The sequence below is a fragment of the Molothrus aeneus genome, chromosome 2 (assembly GCF_037042795.1).
Source record: "Molothrus aeneus isolate 106 chromosome 2, BPBGC_Maene_1.0, whole genome shotgun sequence".
NCBI classification, from domain to species: domain Eukaryota; kingdom Metazoa; phylum Chordata; class Aves; order Passeriformes; family Icteridae; genus Molothrus; species Molothrus aeneus.
In genome coordinates, this window is record NC_089647.1 from 79,850,534 (window position 1) to 79,869,997 (window position 19,464).

The following is a 19,464-nucleotide window of genomic DNA, read 5'->3' on the forward strand; positions in this document are numbered from 1 at the left end:
TGTATTTTACAAACAAAGGAATATAATATGATCATGCAATTCAATTCTGAGATAAAAAAATCAACAGCAATATTATTTCACCTTTTTCTCTCTTTACCCTTTTTGACAATGCTAATAAGAGAAACTTATTTCAATTTGGCTAGTTTTTGGGTTATTGTTCAAATGCTAGCCCTTCTTTGGCTTTTGTTTACAGTGAATAAAGTTAGCTTATTGCAAAAACAATGATAATAAGGCACATTATAGGTATCTTAAGTTTCAAGTCATTGTTGGAGATCTTTCTGTAAAAAATACTCAAGTTTTTTTTCTGTGTGAGTTGCCCATGTTTCTGTGCAGTTATTGACATGTTTTTCTTCCAACAAAGGGATTTGAAAATGCATGAAGAAGAATAGTCTAGAATCAGGGAAAATGAAAGTAGAATGGAAAAAAATTTAGGAAGGAATGATAGAAATGTTTAAGACCTTATTTTAAGAAGTCTGCTCTCTAAAGTTGTAAAAGGAAAAGAGAGAGAAGGAACAAAAGATTTATCTTTTTGGGCCTCGATTTGAGAAAATGAACATCAGGAACAAAATAATTTTTCTGTGGAAATATAATGATTCCTTATAATTATTCTTGTTATACATACATACATACATACATACATACATACATACATATATATATATATATATATATATATATATATATATATATATATGTATATTTCTGTGTATATACATATTTGACTGAGAAATGTGTCTATATACTACCCAATACAGTTTTTAATATATGTCTAGTGTCAGTCAAGAGGCTGTGTGGGGGGGTTAATTATATTTGCATATTGTAGTAAAAATGGAAAATTTAGAGAAGTTGTTTTTCTTTTTCATTATTCTCATATCTTGCTTAAGCTTAGAGGAATACCTGAATGTTTGCTAAAGTTTAAGAAATGCACAGATGAGCAAAGGAAAGTCACAGAAAATCACAAGAAAATCTCTCACTTAGAACATTGATACCCTGATAAGAGGTGGAAGCTATTTCTCCTTGATCTTTTCACTATAACAATGGAATTCATCTTTAAGGACTTTTCAAATAGCTGTGGACTGAGATCATTGTCTAGTGACTGAGTGTATTGATGCCTTCTCAAGGGTGACCCAGAACAGAGGCGAGGTAGAGGTAAAGTCGATATTTATTAAAAGACACACCTTGGGCAGTACAAGAGCCTGGCCAAGGCTACACTCAAGATGAACCCAAAATAGTCACCAAATGTACGACTGGTCACGGAGTGTCTCACTTTTATAAGTTCAGGTCCATTGGAGTTATTGTCCAATTATAGCTTTAGGTTATGAAATCCCATCCTTCTTGTTTTTCTCTCTTCAGTCCACACTCTTTATGCTCTAGGACTCAAAATTTGGGTGGTTGTCCTTGGTCCCAAGCTAGGAAAGGAATTGTTTAGTCTAGCTACTCTGTGAAGAGAGCTTACCATCTGTTAATACGAAGCTCAGAAGTACACACTAAAGCAGTACAGAATCTAAAAAATATAAAAGCTAAAACCTAAGGCATCAGTATAAACAAAAAGTAGTCCATATCTTTGGTTTTGCAACCATTTTGAAAAAAAATATTATTTTGCCATTACTAAGAGATTTTTTAATATATATCATGATTTCAGTAATAGCATGCTAATAAAAAATAAGGCATCAAAAGCTGTGAAAATGCATTTTGCCTTATAAAAGTCATGTAGAGAATACACTAGAAAGCTTGTTAACCTTTACTTTACAATATTACTTTGCATTTACTGCATTTGACTGGATAAATTTAATATATTAAATATAATTATCAAATAAAATCATAATATACATATTAGCATATTTTAAATAACTAATATATGTTCAAAACCTTTAATGTTATCTAATGATATCTAGTGATATCTGTGGTTTTTATTCAATCAATTTCTGTCATTGGTGAAATTGTCACTGTAACTGAATTGTTCTGCAAATGAGAGCCACAGACTAGAGAATTTGAAATCATACATTCCTTGTCAGCTTTCTTAATAGTTCTAAAATGTAAATAAGCCTTCTGGCTGTGTCATACCTGCTCCTTTCTTTTTAGATTTGCTCATGTACTGGACACTCAAGGAAGCTACAAGACACAGTACAATTTCTCTGAAGCACAAACTTTTTATGGGAAGAAAATGTTTCTTTGGACATTTTTCTTAGTCACCAGGGAGCTGGATGCTGGAGAGGCCATCATTTGTCTTTAAATTGTCTAAAGTCCATTCTGCAAAGACAAATGGGACATAAATTAGAATTCAGGTGAAAAACTTCTAATGCACTTATAACTTTCACAGTTATATTTAATTAACAATGGGCACTACAGCAGTGCATATTTCCAATTGCCAGGTGTCTAAGCATGAAGACAAGGTAAAATCCTAATACAGACAATATGTTATTTAACAAGGTATATAAATAGCCAAAAATTTTTCATTTTAGTTTTAATTTAGCACATTTCAGGGCCTTATCCAATCTGGTTTTAGATGTCTTATCTCTATGGTCTGTTTGCTGCTGATTCCCAGATCTGAAGCTGTCTCTGATATTCAGGACTGCAGCTCAGCTTCCTAATAACTTTTTTTCCAATTAATGTCTGTGCATTTCAGGGACTGATTTATTAATTTAGTCCTGTCTGTACAGGTGGCAGCATTATTGTTTTTAAAGTTGAAGGACCCCAGATGAGTAAGACAGAAACTTTGTCTTTTCAGGGAGTTTTTTGGGTTTTTTTTGTGGGTGGTTTTCTTTTTCTTTGGTTTTTGTTTGTTTTGGTGTTTTTTTTTTTTTTTTTTAGTATTGTTTTTTTCCAGTGTAGCAACTTTCTTTGCTATGTCTGCATGAGTGCAAGATTCCTCCTGGTTTCACCTTTCCCTAGTTTAAATTTTGGATTTTCTTCCCTGTCTTTTGTAACAGAAAGTTACAGGATATTGTTTTATTTATTTACACATGAGATGCATGGAGCAATCTTCATTCCAAACTAAAATATTGTATTCATTGCTAAAGTTGTTTCTAAGCTGATTGCAGAAACCATCCTTTTCCCATGTGTTATTAGTTGCATCAAAGAGTTATATTAGTGTTTAATTTTTTTTTTTCACACACCAAACCTTTTTGAATAACACAATGTTTCAGGTTGTTTGACTGCATTCCAAACAGCTGTTCAGTTTGACAGTATCCATTCTCTTTATATCTACAAGGTTTTCATTCACACAGTGTATATAAGGAAGGTTCGTTCTTCACCTTTTTTTACTGTTTGTGTCGGATTAAGATTACTGCCTGAAGTTTATTTGTTTTCTTTTATGGATCATTGTCACCCTGGTTTTTTAAGATTTTCTAAGCCTTCTGTTGTTGACATTCTTGTAGTGAACTTTCTCATGCACTTTCTGTAAATAACTCATTGTTTTGCATTCCTTTATGGAGTTGATGGACTTCTGGTTTGACCAGTGTCATTGGAGAGGTGTCACTGTCAGCCTCCAATCCGCTGTCACTTTTAGAAAACTATAAATGTTGGAGTCAGAAAATAAACTTCCTTTTTTTCCTTCACCTTGAGAACAGTGGTGTGCTTGTGTTCTTTCGTGTCCTATAGTGACAGATCATTATTCCATGATGGTGTTTTTTCCCCAACTCAGTGCAGAAGAATATCAAAACAATATGGCTTACATTAGGAATTGCGACATGCGACAACAAAACATATTGACAAAAAAATATGTTGAACTTCCTCTTTCACAGGGTTTCCAGACAGAAACACCTTTCAAATTTCTCAGCAGTTTCCTGGAACACTTTTAGTCATAACTTTTCTAGAAAATCTGGATTTTCTGAAAACTTACTTCTAGAAGAATTTGTCAAGATAGGAGGTTTTGAATTACTCAGGAGTAACTCAGCTCTAAGAATAAAATGAGTTATTTAGTGAACAGGAAAAATGAATTCTTAATCATTAAGAGAGTGTGGGAGCTAACATTAAGAGAGTGTGGGAGCTAACATTTGTAGAAGACAGATCTAAGGTGGAGGAATTCTAATTGCCAGATAGTAATGTATTATCATATTCCGTCAGCTTTTTATGTCATAATGTGGCTTAACACTGCTCCTAATTCTGCTTCCTACAGTTTACCTCATTAGAATCCAATCCCATTTTAAGCGCTGCTCGCTATTACAGCTGGGATATTGTCAAAGGGTGTGCCAGTGGTAACAGTGTTGCTAGTTCTTTCTAAAAAACTATATTTTCTGAAGAACATGAATAAATTGAGGTGATTGAACAAGCTTAAATAATGTCTAAGAGATAAAAGAAAATCAACAGCAATCAAACAGTCTAAGTAAATTTCTTAAATATTGAAACTTATATACAGGTTAGATATTGCCTATGGTGTTTTTTGTTTGGTTTCAGTTTTGTTTTTTGCTTTTTTTCTTAAGTTAATATGCTCTACATTTCTATTTATTAATATTTTCTTGTTTCTCAAAGTGGTGAGGATCCAAAAATTTTTCCTTAATTCTGCTCTCAAGTCTGTAGAGTCTATGCATATATGGGAACATATTTTTACATATATATATATATTCGGTACCACAGACATATTGCTAGTTTTCTTAATGAACACATTGCACTCTCAAAGAGATATTATGTATTTGTCACTATCTCCTTCCATTGTCAGTGCCAATTAAGTGTTCCCTATAGGCCCATTGAACATGGGCTCTCTGTGAAATGAAGCATTGCAGTCAGGCAGTTTGAAAACAAGTATTACCACCCTGGCAGATGGAACATCAGAAATTTAGTACTAATCAGCTCAACTGGTTTTACATAGTTTCTGCCTTTAATGTTCTGTGCCTTCATTTTATGTTATTTACATCTGACATGAGTGCAGCTTCAAAGGCTGGCAGCCATCAGTAGCCGACCAGAAATATCTCGCTATGATTAGATCCACCTTGTGAAGCAATCCCACGACTGGGTGGCCAGGAGGATGCAGATTTTGCTACACACCTGTAAAATTACTTTCCTTATGCTACACTGAACTGTGATTAGGTAGATAAAGGGCAGGTTGCCACGGCAGACCACCAAGCAACCATGCTGTTATCCTGTCAAGTTGCAGTGCTGGGAAGACTGATGAAGACAAATGGTATATTGCTGAGCCACCTTTGCCCAGACAGAGGTGAATGAAATGTCAAAATTAGGGTCTTTTCTGGACTACACCAGCTGCTATCTTTTCCTCGCAGCATCAGTTACTACTGTTGTTTGAATTATGATTAATATCACCAGCTTGTCAAAGCTGTTAAAATTTGCCTTTCATAAACGGCTATGCAGGACTTCAAAGAAGTAAAGATTTTGTATTAGTTTCTTCAATGTTTCTTTCTTTTTTACCTCAATTTTGCAAAGTATATTGGAACAACTAAAGTGTTTGCCTTTAACAGACACTCACCTGTGCATACTGCTGGCATTGTATTAGCTGAGAAAATATTGTCTTCTTGAAAGAACAGTACCACTCTGAAAGTATTCATTCATACCTGCAAACTGAAAACCTGTGGAATGAGTAAGTATATGTATGTGTGTAACCACCACAAAAAACGTGTAACCTTATATATAAATATTTTTTAAAAGCTTTTCTTTTTAAATTTCATGTGGGAAATTAAAAATGGAACCCAGAGAACTTCCAGCTTTTAGGTTTTGTATAGATATAGGCACAATGTCATTATGTGCTGAAATATTTTTTCCCAGTTGTATTTTTCTACTTTTATCATATTAGTAAGTCTATTTGCCTAGGTACATTTAGAAGAATTCAAATTGTCTATAAGCATATAGAAGAGAAGACACAACATTTTTAAAAATGTGGGAAAGACCATATATATCTAATTTAAGCACTTGGATCTGTGCTTTTAAATCACAGGTAAATTGCTAAGTCCAGTACAGTAAATGAAAAGAAAAAGGAGTGTTTGAAGGTCTCCAGGGAGAATTTCTGAGCCTTAACTTAGATGTCTTCAAAGGTTAAATGTGGTCTTTGTGATGCTTTGATTCTGTGTGTGTATGTGTGAGTGTTTTAACTCTAGCAGAGGTAAGGTCAATTTACTTCCATTCATACTGACTGTGGTCAAACAGTTCTCTTGATAAAAGTGAAACTTAACTGTAGTCCACTCGTTAGTATGAGAAAGAATATCAACAGGGGGCCACTTGTGCTGGAGTTTCCCTTCGTGACAGTGGGACTGGGTTTTGGCATTTATTGTGTGATTTTGACTTCCGCATATTTTCAGAAAAAAAGCCATAAGAACGATAAATTAAATGTGATAGTCTTAACAATCACAGCATCATCTGATTGCTACCAGGCTATCAGGATTTGCAAAATAAGATTTCAGTTCTTTTTGACATAAACAGAAAAAAATCTGTCGAATGAAAGATATGAGAAAAAATGGTGATAAATATTTAGATAAGTATTTTGAAAATAATTCCAGGAAAAGGAAAGAATAATGCTTGCTTATGGTCAAATAACAAAACCTTTTATTCTTAGGATGTGAAAAGCACGGGTTGAAGCCAAACCAAATACTAAAAATGTATGTGTTGACTATCATCCTTGAAATCCATTTGTCTGATATCCCTTCACTTGCTGCGCTAGAGACAAGATTGCATTATTTGGAAAGAAAAAAAAAACTAACAACAGCAATGAAAAACATCACATAAACTTCCACTGACCTTTAGGGATCAGTCTGAGTTTTGACTTTTTCAGGAAGCAGTCTGTATTCTGAGAAACTGAAAAATTAAACAAATGTCCATTCAATGGAATGTAAATTTTTCAATATGGCACAAGTGCCTCATGGAGGGATAATATGACTTTGGAAAGTAAATTTCCTGCTGTTCATATGCCTAGTGAATTGGTAAGAAATGTTTTCCACAAGACTGTTTTTAACAGGCAGGGTACATGTAACAGCCATGTGTCAGATGAAATTCAGAAGTTAATTAAATCAGTTTTCAAGTGTTCACGATAAGAATGGCAGGGCTCCTATAATAGAAATAGGTTATAGGACAAGCCTTTGAAAAGTGGCCTTCTCTTTTATTGCACCAATTCCTTAGTGTGTAGAAGTCATTTAATCTTTCTTTTTTTTTTTATTTTTGTTCTTTCTTGGTAGAATTGCTCTTATTCAATTAGCTACAAAATCAGATGCACTAATAAAGCTGGGTACAAAATCTGTAGAGGACACTAATCTCAGATACTATGATACACTTCATTATATTCTACTGTTTTATTTCCCTTGCAAAGGCAAAAAGTGTTTCAGATCATTAGATAACTGCAATAATTTAGAATTAAATAGAAAGATAAACAGTCATGGAAAATCTTTTCAAGTGACCTGCTCAATCAAAGAACTTGTACTTATTAAAGATAAGAGACACAACAGAAAATGTGCCAGAAATCCCGTTCTTTAAATTTTTGTACTTTAAAAACTTTTTATCAGTGAATACTTTTATATTAGTGGCTGAAAAACAGAAAAAAACCCCTCACTTCCTGCTCACACAAGATGAGACTGGGAAGTTTTTACCTGTTATTTTGGTATGCATGAGCTGTTAGGAATTTTGGTGGGAGTACTGAAGAATAGCAGTGCTACTTTCTCAGTCAAGCAATGTGTATGTTGTGTCTATACTGTATCCTGCAGGGTCTTTTGAGGTGGATCATTGTCTAGGGAAGCCCTGGAAGGAAAATATTTCTGGATTGTAGCAGCTTGATCAGAAGAAGAGCATTATTAATTTCCTTTAGGGTAAAAAGGAACCCTAAATGCCCTAAAAGACTGCAAACAGCGTAAATGCTACCTATCCTATCCTGTTATCTAACTTTCTCCTGTCCCTCCTGGCATTTTCTGCACCTGTATTTTTGCTTACATGTGAACAGAAAATGGAAAATTTAAAAACAATCCACCAGTTTATTAGGGAGAAAACTTAATTAGAAATATCTCAAATAAAGCAAGAATGGTGCCCAAGGAAAAAAAATTACCATTATTATTAAATACTTTATAATTACTTTCACTATTTTATTACTGACTGTATTTTATCTGCCTTAAAATCTCCCAGTGTGTTCAGCAGGTATCAGAGACAAATCCCCATTGAAAAAGGATGTTTTCCAGATGTTTCAAAAATAGCTAATAATATGACAGTGATAAGAAAATTTAAAATGCAACAGCTGTAAAGCCAAGAGGTAGATGCAGGAATTTTAATATCACTGTATATAGAAAGCAGAGAAAAGGGGGGGAGGCACATGATAGCAGAAGAAAACCTCTTCTTGCTACTTGACATGTCATTCACTTTTCCTTCAGGGAGTGAGAAGTCAAATGAAAATGTAGCTATGAGAATTTTGCTTTCAATATTTCTTATTTAATTTCATGAAGATACTGATTTTTTGAAATTTTAGGTATCTCAGTTATGCTGACTCGGACAGAGTTTTTAGGAGTACTCAATGAAACCTTAATTGACTTTTGTTTGAAGTAAAGGATAAAACTCCTATCAAATTTGAAAGAAGCTGAACTAGGTCAAGGGTGAATAATTAAAAAATAATTTGCTTATTTTTATAATATTTTGTAGGACCTACAAAAATCTTCAAAAAGTACTTAAGATTGATTGTAATTCAAATATTTTTTCATTTTTTAAGAGAAACCATGTAGTGGCTGCATGGCACAGTTGTACTTGCTTAAAATAAGCATCTCGATATATATTTGTTCTAGGCTATTGATATAAATCAGAGTTTAAATCAAATAGATTTTTATATAATGGCATAGCTCTTAATTTCTTAAGCCCAGAACATAGATTCTCTTAAGATCAACACTGACCCTCGGTCAGTAATAAGACATTTTGTGTCTGACAGCCTCACAACCTTGCTGTCCTGTAACTGATTGAGCACAGTGACCACCATGGTCAGCTTCAATGTCAATGTCTCCTGGTAGTTAAGGTGAGTTAAGGAAACCTACAAAAAGTAATTCGAAAATGTCAAGGGTAAGTGTCCCTGACACACACATAGTCTAATTCTCCTGCTGTGAAAGATATTGTTGTAGAATCCAATGAGTAGCCTCATTAATGCTACTAATTATCTCCTGCTGTTTTGAAATGTGCATTAATTTTTTTAAAAGTTTGTTTAGCTAGGAATGTGTCAAAAGTCACCAGTAGCATAACAAGGTCTCTAAGTACATAAAAGAAGCCTATGATAACATGAAGTCACAGTCAGACCATTATGCTCTTCCATTCCCATTTAAATTTAAAGGTAAAATTCCACCTAAACCAGCAGTAGGGTGTTTATACTTTTATTTTTTCATGTGTACCAAAGACATGGAATCCAAGCAAAGCAAAATTTTCAATTATTTGAGATCTGTCTATTTTAGTTAAGATGTTGATGGCTCAGATGAAAAAAAGGCAAACAAGCCTAGAACAAGAAAAGGTACAGATATTATGAATCTGATTGTTTAGCATTGATCTCAATTAAACTGAAAAATATTTTAAAAAAGATTCAAAGTGTGCTCAAGGATCTATGCTTTTGTTCCCAGAAAACTGATAAAAACAGGAGCAAGAAGGTTTTCAGTGATCCTCAAATGTTCAATGACTGTTGATGGTTTTGATACCTTTACTTATTATACAGGTTATTTTTAGAATGAGAGTTTATATTTATATATGTAAGAAGTAGATTTATTGTCATTTGTCATTATCAAAGACATATGGATGGTACAGTCACCAGAGTTGCTATATGTTTAGATACAGCAAATATATGGAGAGCAAAATCACAAATGCTACAAAACAAAGTGAAAAATATTTTTGCTTTCATTTGAATGCACAGCGACTCCTTGTGAAAGGAGCCAGTGTGGTCTGGCAGAGAAAGACATGGCTTGCAGGATGCTCTGCAGAGGTTGGTGGGGTCTGATTTTTTTTTCATGGCAGAGAAATGCATGGTTCTGCTCACAGGAGTATTTCTTTGGGGAGTTTAAATTTATGTATGTGTGGGGCACGGTATGTCCAAGCTTTCCTAAAGATGGAGTTTTGCCTATGTCTTAGGCTGTGGAGTTGAGGAAGGTACAAGTTGAAAGTCTGGCAGATTATATAATGTTATCTAGAACTGTACCCTGACTGTCTAACAAAGTGTATGCAAGTGTAGCTTTGAGAAATTAGGGGCCTTGTCCAAAATCAGTGCAGTCTGTGTCTGACATATGAGTTACATATGTACACAGGCAGGAGATTAATTACATTTTCTCTTACCAATCAGTATTTTCCTAGTTGCCATGTTTCAATTTATGTCCAAAATTTGAAATAGAAATTCTGTTTTTTCATATTCTAAATATTTTCTAAGTTGTGGAGGCAAAGAAGCACGTTTCGAAAAGCTTTGTCTATGTGTAAAAAGAATGAGCACTAAACTTTCTCCCTTCTTGGTGAATGTCCCTTTCCAGGTGAATTCCAAATGTCACTGTTATGTCAACAAGTTCTACCAAGAAGATCAGGGATTTAGCATAAGACCAAAGTTTTACACATCTTCTGTTCATTATATAGACCAATATATATTATTCCAAGGCATTACATGGGTTTCAAGCTTTCTGCCAAATCTACTCTTCATGATGCATGGGAGAGCTTGAAATACAACAGAAATTTATGTGACTTATACAAAATATTCTCACAACCTCCAACAGTTTACTATTAAGGAACATCTTGCACCAGAGAAAAGTATAAGAAAAGTATTTTTCTGGGACCACAAAGAGAGAGAAGAGGATGACAAGAATTAGCAATTATGTCTGAAACAGCCTTGATGTTCATTTACTTTGATAGTGAATGAAGTGTACCAGTTATACTCTGTATATGAAAGTATAAATCACCCAAAGAACTCGAGTGGTGAGCAGCAGCTGTTTGTAGCAGCAACTGTTTTTCTGTATTAAATACTGTAGTTGTAATGGTTATTAGACATTGATATCCCCACATCATAATCTATCATGTATGATTTTTCATTAATAAAATTAAGAACACCTATTTCCTAATTTCTTATATTGAGATAGCAATTATTGCTTTTTAAAAATAGGAAATGGAAAATGCCATTACATTCTGTAACAGTTTGAAAGGATGAAAATAAAATGATCCTCTCTTTACTCTGTATAGTGTACTGTCATGCTTTATAAATCAGTCGAATTTTAATATAGATGTGTATTTTAAACATGATGCAAATTCATTTTCAAGTTTCTTTAGGCTATACTGGAATGTAAGATACAGTTGAATTGAGATTTTCTTAGATGTGGGCCTACTTCAAAGAGCCCACACTGCACTGCTGTTTTAAACAAAAATTGAATCTGACAATTGCCTGAAACATTCAGAGACATTCTGGCAGGAGACACAGAATTTGAAAAAATACCTGACTCTCTGCCAAAGCCCAAAGAGAGATGAGTGAGTGTAGTCTGAATGACGAATTGACATGAAAAATTGAACCAGCTGATTAGGACAAGATACTTATTAACTTTGCCCTTCTTTGGTGCATTTTGTTTTGATACCACCTGTATGAAGTATGCATGACCAAGGGAAAAGTAATGTCACCCTCCAAATTCTTATTCCCACTTACTAGATGTCATGGTTTGACACTGGCACAATGCCAGTGCCCCCATGAAGATACTTTCTCTCTGGTTTCTGCTGTGAGATGTGACTAGGAATAAGCAAAGCAGGCTCTTACTTAGGGAAAAAGAACCAGAACTTTATTAACTACTCTACAACTACAGATAAAAAGGAACACACACACAGGGAAAATGAAAACTTCACAAGTGCATTCCCTCCTCCCCCCACTAAATTTCTAACACAATACATTTGGTTCTTCAAATCACCAACTCTCGGTCCAGCACCACTTTTTAGACAATCAATCTTCAGTTCATCAAGAGGAGAGGAGTCTTTCTTGTACCATGGGCTTCCCCTGGAAACACAGCTGAAGCCTCGTGTGTTTCTGTGTCACTCGTGGCACCGCCCGGAGTACATCTGCCGTCGTGACTTCTTCTTTTCTATGTCCAGTGCTCTCACTACTGAACATGGACCAGAACTGCTTTTAGAGTTGTCTTTTTTAAGGATGCTCTGTTCTGTTCTAAAAAGGTACAGTCTCTCTTTTGGGACACCTGTCCCCACAATCTCTCCTTTGGGACACCTGTCCCCCCCATATTTTCACCCCCTGGGGCCGAGGGGCATCAACACTGAACCCTCTTGGTTCTGAGGCCATTGCCTCCCCCTAGAATGCAGTCTCTGTATCACAAGGAACATGGTTCTGTCCATGGCTATACAAAAAGAGTCCAGCAAAAGCCACTCCATCATTTCTTCTCACTAGGATTCTTCTCTATTCTTCTACTATCTCTCACTCGCCCAGACTTCTCTCACACTGGCCCATTTCCTTCCTCATCTTCCACTCTATCTTCTAGGAAAGGTCAATGTTCTGTAAAGTTCTCATTCTCCAAAAAGGGGTTAAAAGCTCCTTCAAGTGGCCGGCTGAACCCCCGTCTCTTCTCCGTCCCAGCCGTGCTGCCGGCACAGGCCCATGTTTATCCAGTTTCAAGGTTACAGTCCCAGGCAGCGGCTCTCTCTCTCTTTCTCTCTCTCTCTGTGTCTCTCAGGGGGGGCTGCCCGATGGCTCTCGGTGTCTCTCTTTCTTTCTCTCTCTTCTACCCTTCCACCCCGGGGCTCAGGCCTACCTCTCTCGGCCTCATGGCTTTCCCCTCCCCCTGCCCAGCCAGCAGCTGGGCCGGGGGAGAGACCCGAACTCTTTCCCGCCGGAAACCCAAGAGGACTCTCCCAGGGGAGAGCTCTGCTTTTAACCCCGTGTTCTCAGAGGCGTGTCCATGTCTCAATGGTCAGGTTAAATGCCAATATTAAAGTCTGAATATCTATTGGCCAAAAACACAGCATCTCAAAAAACACATTTCCTGTCAAACCACCACACTAGATTAGAATATTGATATAATATCTTCATCTCACCATTATGATAATGAAACGTGTAGATTTCTGGTGTTCTTTTGTGTCTTTTAGTGAGATGTCCTATAGACCTATTAGGTATTGCGTTTGGCCAAAATTATAATAAAATAGTTAGACAAAATAATTTCTTGAAACTCCAAGCTGTTAATGAGACTAGTGAAATTAACTATGAACTGTGTCCAGTAAACTTTTTAGAACTAAACCTGGCAGTTTACTCACATGCCGAATACAAAACTTCTACAATGTACTGATGAATGGTCATTTAAAATTGTGACATTCTTTTTTCCTTTATTTTTTTTCCCATGTTGTTTTGGAATGGAAGATTGAAAAGTACTTATCTGACATAACTTTTCTTCTTCCCTAATTAACATATGAAGAAGTGTACTTAAGATAGAGATTTAGCTACTCTGAGGCACTATGTTTTACAGTCCCACTGACAAAAGCTTCACATATTGAGGGTTCTTGCTATTTAAGTCTTAGTTCTATTGGATTGAAATAAAAGAAATAACTAAGAGATTCTGATGTGATCCTTTATTAATAGTTTACATTTGTATTATTAATTATCTCCATATTTAAAACTATTTGTAATCCTTCTCTGTTTTGTCCTAACCTTTTCTTCCTGATTCCTAGTGGTTTTCTTCTTTATCCTGTACTAAGTAGTTGGTCAGAACTAAAATTTCCTGAATTTAAATTGAAAAATGATCCTAAGTCAGTAATGTCATATTCATCCTGAAATAAGTAGTCAGCTCAGGTATTGTGGTCTTAAGGACCCACAGCAGGTGGCATTAATCTCAAGGTTTCTTTTACTGTGAAACTACAGAAAATGCCAACTAACAATAGCAGACAGATGGCTATTGTTGAATTCTGCCATCATTAATGCTAGCTTTTTATTTTTTTGTGTTCTAAATCTTGAATTTATGCATCTAGTAATCCCATGTAACTATGACTTCTCAAAGTTTTAAGTTTAATTTTTCAGCTTTCATTTCCTCTCTGTACTGCATCTTATGTTAGGTTTACATAAAGAGAGAACCTTTTAAGTCCATTGTTTCTCACTATCAGAGCTATACTGTTCCGAAGAAACTGCTAACAACTGAGAACTCTGCCATAATGAGAAAGTTGATGCTAGTATATGTCAGATAACCAGACAGACATATGTTGGTGATGTTGTTGAATTCTACATAAGCTGTTTTCTTGTCCAGTTTTTCACTGGTATGCTGCTTTTATATTTTTATATGCAATATAAATATACTCTATGTTCTCATATAGGGCAATACCTTTAATTCAAATTATCTTGGTATATAATTTGGATTTATTAAAGCAAATCTATGCAACACTCTCTGCATGGAATTGAGTCAGGGATTTGAATTCTGCTCCTAATTTCAGCTGTTTGACTCAGCCAGGTTTCTAGATCTGACTTTTTCTTGTAATTATCATCCATCTTAACCAGCCTACTCAGGACTTTTCTCTTAGAATTTATCTGCAAAACCAAATTCTCTATCAACACAGATGTTATGATTCATTTCTTTGTTAAGATAAGGTAAATGAGAAGTAAAAAATATGAAGAATATTTGGAATAGGTGGAAATCTATCAATAGCCACTGGAAAAGCTCTAAACACTCAGAAAAACCTGGATTACTAATTCTTTCTATGCCACTGCTCACTATGTCTTTTCTGACTAGTGACTTTCTTAAATTGTCCAAAAACCCTATTTTTTCCTCAAGATACATGTATTCTATTACAACAATTTTCCCTTTTCTCTCAATACTTTGAATCAGAGTAGGGAAAAAAATGTCATCCTGAAGCAAGATTATCACCAGAAACATAATTTCTATACCCCTTTTAAGCATTGCTCTGTGACTGTACCGGTTTTTTAGTCATCACGTCAGCCTGTCTCTCAGTTCCTCAAATATTTCTGAGTAAATTATCTCTTGAAAGCACAATGTTAAGACAATTCTAAAAGGTTAAAGCTGTTTCTACAAAAGTAGAGCATGCAGCTTTGGAGAGCAGCTTTTTCAGTTGTGTTTTACCATTAGAGTAGAGTAAAATTACTATGTGTTCCACAATGATTCCTGGTAGTGATTGAGTAGAGATCTTTTCTAGGAACTGTGTGCTAAAGAAATGCTGCAAATGCAGATTATGTAGATGGAAGAGTGACAAGTAGCCTTATAATTGGGTAACATCATGAATCAAAATGCATCTGTCACCGATTTTCTACGTGAAATTTTTGGACAGATCCAAAGCTGGCACTAATCACAGATTATTAATTATTTTTAAGGCATTAAAAAATCATGAGAGGAATTCAGGAACCCAAATGTGAAGATGGCAGGAGAATTAAATAAATTATTTTATATCTGTCTTATCAGTCAACCTGTCCTATAAGTCTCAAGGACAGAAAGATATCAAATGATATAATAAAATGAAATTGAAATTGAAGATGCAATGAAAAATTAATTTTGAGAACTTTAAATGAACTCTGTACTTTAGAACATCATGTGTGCCTGTAGATTAATAATGAATATTTCACATGTTCACATCATAAAGTTTTTCTAAAAATCAAAAGTCTAAGTAGTGACTAGAATTTGTTGCTGTTGCATGTGCAGAGAAAACAGAAAAGGACTCTTGATGGATGTACATTTATACAAGGGAATGTACACTGTAATGACCTTCAAAGTATAATGTAATTCCTATATAAAAGATTTTTTTGGATGGATCTGTTAAAAATTATTTTATGCTAATAGATTCCTTTATGGGTATGACACAAGATTGTAGGATGATAGAAAGAATGCCAGGTGAACAGAATTAAAAAATGGGAAATTGGACAGTATGAAAATCTGGCAGTCTAAACTTTCAGTATTAGTTGAATTAGTTATACCTATCTCAGAGTGATGACATTTTCTGTTCATAATTAGTGATGGTTTTATAGTGATGGTGCAACAAATATCCAGAGTGCATTCATTATCTTTGTAGAATTATGTGACGTCATGAAAAAAACAGGACAACCATAAAAAATTTCTGTGGGAATCCTAAGGATTTCTTTATGAAATTTTATTTGAATGATAACTTTGTTCAAGGTCTTTCTAAATGTAGCAGGTTGTCTCTTTTCAACAATCTTTTCTGTAACTGACAGTAAGAGAGTTGAAGCATTTCTGATAAGAAAACTAATCAATAGCTCCTGAAAATATGTTATTATTCTAAAAAGGGTCAGTACAAAGATTGGGTGTACAAAATTGCTAAACATTTCAGTCTCACTGTCCATGATTTTTAGTAGTAAGCAATATGGTTACACTGTGCCTATTAGGAAAAGAAATAGTCTAAATTATCTAAAGAAAAGTTGTTCAAGTATTAAGAGTATTAAATATTAAGTAATGCCTACATTACTTTGGAAAAAAGCATGAGGTTAAATAAACACCATGATTTGAAAATATATGCTGGCTAGGTGTTAGGGAATTTGCAAATGTTTTGGATAAAATTGAAAACTTAAAACAAATTTTCTTTGGTTAATTCTGTAAGAAAGTGCCTCCTTATACCTGGTGCTTACTAGGACAGCAAAATTTTATCTTTATATCTAGCTCTATACAAAATAGTTATGAAGATTTTAGGAAGTTTAATAAATCATAAGTCGTATTTTTATGCTGTTTCTGGTCTGTTTCAGTGAAGTCCATACATTTCTTAGTAAGTTACTGGGCTTCTGTAACTTTGGGTGAAAAAAATGAGAATATAACTCACTTTAAAATTTCTTGAAACATATTCAGAGTTGATAGGGGAGCCTCTTTCTGAGTCCTAGCATAGAAACCATGCTTGAACCTGAAGCTATGATTCATATTTTTTTCTGTTGATCACTTGTAACCTCTAAATATTGCTTGTAAAGCTAATGCATTATGAAAAAGCTCTCTTAATTAATTAATCTTGATGGAAATTGACAGTCTATAGTCCTTCAAGGAAATACTGAATGAAAATATAAAATAATACTGGAATATAGAGTTTGTAGACTACTAGTGCACCAGGATCTCTACAAATGCAGATTTCAATCACTTGGGTAATTAAACATCAGACACCAGCCTCTCTCATAAAGAACTTATTTCTCAAGTACTGTAAATAAATACTTGAGCAAGCAGCTATTCCCAATTTCTAATTAGTCAGGCCTTTTGGCAGAGGCGCTTCAGCCAATGGCTGTTTAGATGTCATTTCTCCTTAGTGCATTTTGCTGCTCAGGGGCACTTTTGCTGTGGTCAGCATCTTGGCTTGCATGCAATCTTGATATTCTTAACCTTGAAGTTAGCTAAACTTAAATGATGTCAGGCCATCATATTCATTAGTTAGATCTTATAACCATGGTTTACAGCCATGATCCATTATTAAAGGCCTGTCCATGAAACCTACTCATTAATTAAAATTGTATGATCCAGAGTAAACACTAGTGAATTGAAATTTGATTTATCCAAATGTTTGTTGGATCCAGTGCTTGAAACAGATTAACCCTTTTGGTTTAATTATATTGGTCAGATGTTCAGGAAGTTTCCAGATAAAAGTAATGACACTAATATCTCACTGCTCAGTCTAGTGATATTTAAGTACAGTTCTTTCAAATATATGTGGCTATTTTGCTGTTTCTACTTCAAGCAGAAGAGTTGCTTGTTATACATAATAAGATGGAATCTAAATTTGGCTTACATTCTGAATTACTTCTTTCTTTGAAAGTAGTACTTCTTATTGATGTCTTGACTGCCACTATCCTCTCCTCCACAGAGCCCTCCATCCTTGCTGTTTGATGAGTGTACTTTCTTCTGTGAAATTACATGTTTCATATAGTCTGTATTTTTTTTCCTGCAGAAGTCCTTCAAAATTACTGCTGGCTTACTTCTAAACTGTTGGAAATAATGGAAGTGATTAAAAGTTCTAGTTTTAATTTAGTGTGAAAAAGTGTTACTTTCATTTTGACATAGACATGTCCAATGCCTAGCATGCTCCATTTACTTCCAATATGATACGTGACTATGTGTGGTTTTATGTCAATGTCTATTTAGTCATTTATGAACAATTAGGTTGGCTAACTTGTTTAATTAATTTTATAAGTTTTATTTAAGTTAAACAAATAATCACCTGATTATTTTAAAGTTAACTTTTAACAAAAGTTCAATTTTTTTCCCTGTAGAAATAAAATTTTACCTAAAAATAAGGGGTCTAAAATTAATCAGAAAATTTGAAAAATTTGGTGTCCTTTTTCCTCACCCTTCTCCACAGTCAGGTTCTGGCACCAAAGTACAAATACTAGACAAAATTAAAAATCAAGAAGTTTATGTTCTAGAGAGCTGTTGCATAGTCCATGTGTTCGATAAACGGAGATAAGATATTTTAAAGCACTGTATCTCTTGACCCACTACACAAATTTTTCATCATGTGAACTGTTGACTCGAGATGTCTGTTGGTTTTGGTTTTTTGTTTGTGCTTTTTTTTTTTTCTGAGACAAATCAAATCTTTGATCATTCATTTATACTGCAAGCTTCTCCTCCCTTATATTAAATGTAATGTTATTGGGTTTTGTCTTCTTTGTATGGTCTATGAATGCATGTATTTGTTTTTCATTGTGCACTTTTTTTGTCACATTTACAGAACTTATATTTACACTTGATCTGACTTTAGCTCAGAACAACTGATATGGATGGTTGTCAGTTCATGTTGATTTCACAGTGCAAACATCTTTAGACAAAAGAAATTACTACATAGAGTAAGATTTGTGTTTGGGTTTTTTTTACTAAGAAAAGAATGGAGGTACCAGAACGTGCTTCTTATTAGAGAAAAATCAAATAGAATGGTGAAGATGATAAGTATTTTTGTGTTCAGGGCAGAGCTACAAGAGGCAGAGCTGCATTGATGATGATGCATGTGACTTTTACAGAATTTAGTGTATGCACTGCTACCACCAACCCGTTGTGGTGGTAAGACACCCCACATTCCTTACCTGGGGGCTCAAAGCTTCAGCTCCCAGGACATCATCAATGCACCATGACAGATGAAGGTAGAGATGAAAGTGAATTTTAACTGGAACTAGAAAACACTGAAACACTGGACAGTGTTATTTTCCCTTTAAAAGCCACAGGTTTGCATTCAAACAATGGTTATCACCTTTCTGGTAGCTGGCACCCAGATGGCACCCAGATCAGAGTCAAAATATGCCTTTAATTCACCAGAGAACATACTGATTTTTAGACTCCCAGACACCTAACACACACTTGTGGAATCCATCTGGAACAAATGGCTGAAAGTTAGCTTTTGCACAACCTAAATTGTAGCTGCCAGATTCCTTTTTTTTTTTTAATCTAATTCATTAATTGATAGGAAGAAGTATTTTAATCATATTATAAAAAAAGAAGATAAGTACCATTCTGAAGTACAATTCTATAAGTCATTGTCTCTGGGGAGCAATTTAAATTTTAACTACAGCAAATTGTAAAGATCCTCTTTACTGACTTTCTCCTCTCTGGACTTCTGTGTGATCAAATAAAAGTAGCAGCAGGCCTTTCCAGGTAG